Below are 6,375 nucleotides of genomic sequence, written 5' to 3'. Positions count from 1 at the left end.
CTTAGTAATTGTGCCCCATGGTCTATTCTTTTGAAAATAACTGGTTTTAGACCAAAAAGCACCAGGGCTTGGTCCTACCTTATTTTAGAAACCTTGATATAGCATTAGGCTAGCCATTCCAGCTCACAGAGGATATATGCTCATTAACAAATTTTCAATATACGGTAATTATTCATGTAAAAAAAAATTCTATAAAAATACATGCACATATTTCTTGTTTCTTAATATAATGTATATACCCGAGTATAAGCCGACCCGAGTATACAGCCTGCCCCATGTAGCATACAGCTTGCCCACATGTAGTATACAGCTTGCCCCCATGTAGTATACAGTTTACATGTTTATTTCTCTAGCTGGCAGAGTCGCGTCCATGCGATCTGCCAGCCGTCGCAGACACTACGATGCGATGCTGTCGCCGCTGATGACGTCATCAGCGCCGACACCGCCGCATCATAGTGTGCGACGGCTGGCAGATCGCATGGATGCGACTCTGCCGGCTAGAGAAGAGAGAAGAGGAGACACGGGGAGCCGTCGTGTATTAGCCAAGGTGAGGTTTTTCAACATTTTTTGTGCTGAAAAACTCGGCTTATACACAAGTATGTACGGTATTTTTATAATCGAATATAAACACATATAATGTGGGGAAAAGATACAGATAAGCACACGTATTCTTTATAAATAGAGAGAAAACTCCCAGAACCATTTTGACACTTTATAATGTAATGTAAACAGTGAATAAGGCATTTATACAGGAAATAAACATGTAAGAAGATCCCGTCGGACCTCTAAGCTTGGACTTCAACATCCACTTTGGTTTCCATGACTGTGACATTCTTAAATCCCCTCTAAGAGTTTTTGTCGGAAATCTGAAATTTTACTAACACAACTATCTAAACAAGGGGTCAGTGAAATCAGCGGGGCTCTGCTTAGAAAGTTATGTAAGAGAATTCCAGCTATTTCATTCCTTGAACGATGCCAAAAGGTTTTGGACTCCCTATAAAGCTCTACTGACTCTTTGTTTGGGAAACCAGTGGAGGTCCACATCTATCTAAGGTCTGTCAAGAGGTCCTTTTCAGCTGGATTTCCCCTTTAAAATAGTCAATAACAAATTAAATAACTTAAGTTTATTTACAGTTTTAATACTTGGTTTATCTGTTTATCTTAAATTTTCAAACTTTTCCTGTTCCTCTTGTTGTGTCTTTCTTGCTCATATATAATAGTATTGTGCTATTTCTTCTTATGCACCACATGCAGGGTAAACTTGACGGTAATACTTTGAGGAATCTGGAATGCTTGTGTTACGTTCTCTTTTGATCTGCTCTGTTGGATTCAAAAGTTTGTATCCCGAGGGATCAATATTTCAATTGTTCAACTTAGTTCTGGTCACAAAAATATTCACCTGAATACACACAACTTCTACTTTCTAAGCTTCCATTTATGTGAATGAAGAGAATCAATTAATACATTCGATTTCTTTCTCACTTGAAATTTTTCTTATGACAAAATGCTTGGAATTACATTATAATGAGAATTAATAGTAGTTTTCTTTGGTACCATATTTTGTACATAAGCCTTTTGAGTGCTTTTTATTTTGCTTTCAGAGAGGCAAAACGTCATCTGAACGTCTCTTGGCTCCATCATCTTATAGTATATTCATGCCCCCCAACTCATTATTCACCCCTCAGTCCCACTTGCTTATCACAGATCGACGCTCTATCCCGCCCCCTTATTGCAGATAGGCAGTGATGGGATGGAGGGGTCAATATAGATAAGGTGTGCGTAAATATATATTAAAACACATTGGAGCCAAGAGGCACTCAGGTGACATCGGACTGAGCGCCTCAGGCTCCTTAGCCTATTTTACAAAGTATACGGCTGTTCCGGAGCTAAATAAAACAACATCCTGCAGCAGGAGCAGGTAACATGCAGAATGGTGAGGACAGTTCAGCTTACAATGGACACATTGGGGGATATTAATCAAACACCGGCACTCGTGTATGGCGTATGATAGCCCCGCCACTGCTCTTTTGCAGCCTGATACATTAAGAGGCTTCGGCACTGCGCCCCTCTGCTCGGTCGGCAACGCCCCCTGCACGCCCCCCTTCACGCCACACTATCGTGAAGGTGGCGGATTGGGGTAAATAATCACAAGTGTTAGCAATAAGCTAGCATTTGCAATTATTTCAGGACCCGGATAAATATCCCCCATTGATACCATTTGGTTGTTATTTAACAGGAATTGTCCTCCACTTTTCTGGTGCTCAAGGCATGTAAAATGCCCTGTTTTAAACATCTTTGTAAGTTTTCTTCCCCATATGCCACTTTGGGCATGGCAGGACATGGAGTAAGGGGGGACCGGGGTGGATTAATGCCCCAGTTTGTTATATTTACTATTTCAGACTTATTATGCCACGGAAAAAAAATGGTCAAGTTTAAGATCCTTACATGCTGTTAAAAAAATTATCCCTTATCCCTTATCTCAATAATCACAAGAGTACTACTTTATGGTTGCTTAATGCTGTCAAAATCATGTCACAATAATGAAATTAAGCTGAGCATTCAGAATTGTCTTAATAGCACGTTGGGTCCGCAGCCATCTAAATGATTTTGGCAATGGAATTTAAAGAGTGAACCCACACAATCAGTGCTACCACTAACCGTGGGGAAGTCGGGTCTGGGAATGGTGTTTCATCTTAGAGTTTTAATTTGAGGACTTACAGTGAATCGTAGCCTTAAGGGGCCCATTAGTCTTTCTCAAATAATGAGAGCAGTATTATAAGTTATATATTATAGTTGGGGTTTGGTACAGATTTGTCTTAGGTCTCACCAGCTTCTTGTTTCACACAGTTTTTTCCCTAAACGAGGCTCAGATAGATTGTTTTGAAGACACTAGTTAAACCCACTAATTTTAAAGATTTTTTTAGATCCTACGTTCATTTAACTGATCGTCAGAAGTAATACATTATCCAAATACCCGATTCTCCTCTTTTTCTGTTTTTAAAGGGGTTTTCTTGTTGGACACTCATGCCTATATAACTTTAGTATGAGGATCTGTCTCCATCACACATGTGTGAGCAATATCGAGAAAGGAGTGAGGATCAAGGTCTGATTTTAATGTTTTTAATAAAAGCAGTGTCAAAAATATGTTTCATCTGCTGTCTTCGCCCCTGCCTAGCTCTGTCAGCAGTTTTCCATGTTCAAAGCAGCTGACAGACTCCCTTTAAATATGGTTTGTTAATGTTTTCACATCTTTTTCTTTCACAATACTGACCAGAACACAAAAGGAAACAAGTAAATAGAAGCATATACGCCTGAGTTGTTTGTATGGGAACATAAGCGCTAAGTACCGTTTTATATCCTGCTTAGCCTTGTGGAAATGATAGAATGTTCACTGCAAGGACTAATCAGCAGTTACACAAAATGAAGGCAACTGTCTTCTTCCCTATGACTTTGTGTGCAAACAAGAGCCGAGTCCTTACTTTGATAATTAGTAACACTAATTACGCAGCATTTGCAGTTGTCTACAAAAAAGTGTGAAGAACAAGCAAACTCTCCCCAGAAGAACACAGCACTTATCACTGGAGTCAAGCCGAAGATCCAACAGAAGAGAAGCTATTGATCCTAGTAACAGCGAAAGTCATCAACCACAATCTGTTCTTCATTCTAAAGAGATACTCAACAACTCAAGACGGGAATCTATTAAGACTGGCATTTCGCACACACACACACCCCCCCCCCCAACTGCTTCACAGCGTGCCATATATATTAGGAGGCTCCGGTCGGCTCAGGTCAGACCGGCAAAGACAATAAATATGGCATTTTGGGATGGGAAAAGTTGGAAAAACCTAAAAACTAGCAAAGATGGGACTTTAAGCATTTCTACTCCCCCAGAAAACTTTCAAAGAAGGAATAGTTTATCTGCCTCATTCTGTTTATCAACAACACACCATTTCTACTAGGAAAGCATTGATAAAGAAATGCTTAATTAATAAAGTGTTTAAAAGGGGCAATAACAAAAATTTTTTTCCTTTTCTCATGCAATTTTGTTGTGAAAACTCTTTTCGGGATGGACATGTTAAAAAGAAACACTATTGTTTAACACTACTCAAAACACAACCAATGAAAACTTTTTCTTATCTGTTTGAATCATTGAATGCTCCTTAACCCCTTAATGACTTGGTCATTTTGCACCTTCCTGACACGCCCTTTTTTTTTAAATCTGACATGTGTCACTTTAAGTGGTTATAACTTTGGAACGCTTTATTATATCCAGTTGATTTTGAAATAGTTTTTTCGTGACACATTGTACTTCATGTTGGTTGAAAAACATAAGCAATATGTTTAGTATTTATTTGTGAAATAAAAGGAAATTTGGTGAAAATTTTGAAAAAAAAACAATGTTTTTCCAAAATCAAAATTTTCTACTTTTTGGAAAATCGGTCATATTACCAAAATAACTTGATAACTAACATTTTACATATGCCTACTTTTGGAGGGCCAATTTAGTTGGAAGTAAAAACCCCGACAATCGCACCACCATAAATATTAAAAGCAACCTTTGGGAATTTTGTTAACCCTTTGAGTGTTTCATGAGGGTGAAAAATAAATGAAAGTGAAGTTACAGAAATGTAATTTGATCTTACAATATATTCAATGAACACTAAAATTTGCATCTTCACAATGGGTTAAAAAGCAAAATGCTTTAGTGTTTAGTGCAATTCCTCCAGAGTATTCCAATACCCATTTTGTCACTGTATCCTGCTGTACGGGCACAGAGGGGCACTTGGATGGGAAAGAGCGCTGTTTTTTAGAGGACAAATATGGCTGAAAAAGTTTTCATGTGTCAGGATGCATTTAGAGAGCCCTAGTGGTATCAAAACAAAGGAAAGCCCCAACAAGAGACACCATTTTGAAAACTTCACCCCTTGGAGAGTTTAGCAAGATATAATTTGAGTATTTACCCTAACAGGTGTTTGATTCAAATAGGCCCAAAAAGGAAAAAGGTGAAAATGTTCTCAATAAAGTCACTTTTACCCCAAATTTTTGTAAGCCACAAGGGATAAAAGATGAAACACCCCACAGAAATGTGTAAAACTATTTCTCCTAAGTGTAGAATTGCCCAACACGTGCATATAAAATGTTGTTTGGGTATGCAGTAGGGTTGAGAAGGGAAAGAGGAATGTTTGGCATTTTGAAGCCAAATTTGACAGAAATCCTTTACATGTCAGGATGCATTTGGAGAGCCCTAGTGGTACCAAAACAGAGGGGAACCCCAACAAGTGTCACCATTTTGGAAAATACACCCCTTGAAGAATTTGACAAGGTGTAATATGTGTATTTGCCCCGACAGATGTTTGATTTAAATTGGGCCCTAAGAATGAAACAGGTGAACATTTTCCAATAGGTCTAAAGGTCATTTTTACCCCTAATTTTTTATAGCCACAATGTGTAAAATTATTTCTCCCGAGTATAGAAGTACCCCACATGTGTATATAAAATGTTGTATAGGTGCACAGTAGAAAGAATTTTACAGAAATCCTTCACATGTGTCAAGATGCATTTAGAGAGCCCTAGTGGAATAAAACAGAGGAAAACACGAAAAGTGACCCTAATTGTTGAATTCACACCACTTGGAGAATTTTGCATGGTGTAATATGTGGTGTAGTGTGATACACATAGTGAAATTAGCATTTTGAGTATACAAGTGGTTTCCAAATATGATGTGTGATGGATGCCCAAGATGGAAATTATTTCTGGAAAGTTCAGGGCCCGTTATTTGACGTCCAGTCTGTGAAATGTCTCTGATTAGGAAGCCATGTTTCCTAATGCAACACAGACCCTACAATTGATCCTAAATTCTAGCCAGAAAATACAACAGGGCTCCACAATGATAAAGCATTTGGAATATAAATAAATAAATGATAATAATAATAATACGAATACTAATAATAAATAAATAAATTACTTGCAGAATTCTAAAGGATCTACTAACAAATCCAGAGACTTGGAGGGGAAATATAAAACCTAAATAAAAAACATAAAAAACACTACTGACCTTAGTTTGCAAACTACATCCCGTAATGAAATAATTGAGGGGTATAGTTATCAAAATGACCTAATAGTTGTTAGAATAATTCCTTTTACCAAAATTAATTCACCAAGGTTGGACGTGAATCGTGTGTTGCATATAAGGAGGTGGAATATACCAGTGGACCAACTAAAATTTTGTCTCGCAGGTCTCGTTGTAGTATTTAGGGTCCATCCTAACTCCTCTTTTGGACTCTTTTCTAAGTCCTTTTTTGGAAGCAGGGGAATTCACCGGGAAAATGCTGTCCTGACAAAACACAGAGGACATCTAATCCAGAGGTACTGGGG

This window comes from Engystomops pustulosus, chromosome 9, assembly GCF_040894005.1.
Source record: "Engystomops pustulosus chromosome 9, aEngPut4.maternal, whole genome shotgun sequence".
Classification (NCBI taxonomy): Eukaryota; Metazoa; Chordata; class Amphibia; order Anura; family Leptodactylidae; genus Engystomops; species Engystomops pustulosus.
Note: the sequence above shows the minus strand (reverse complement) of the source record.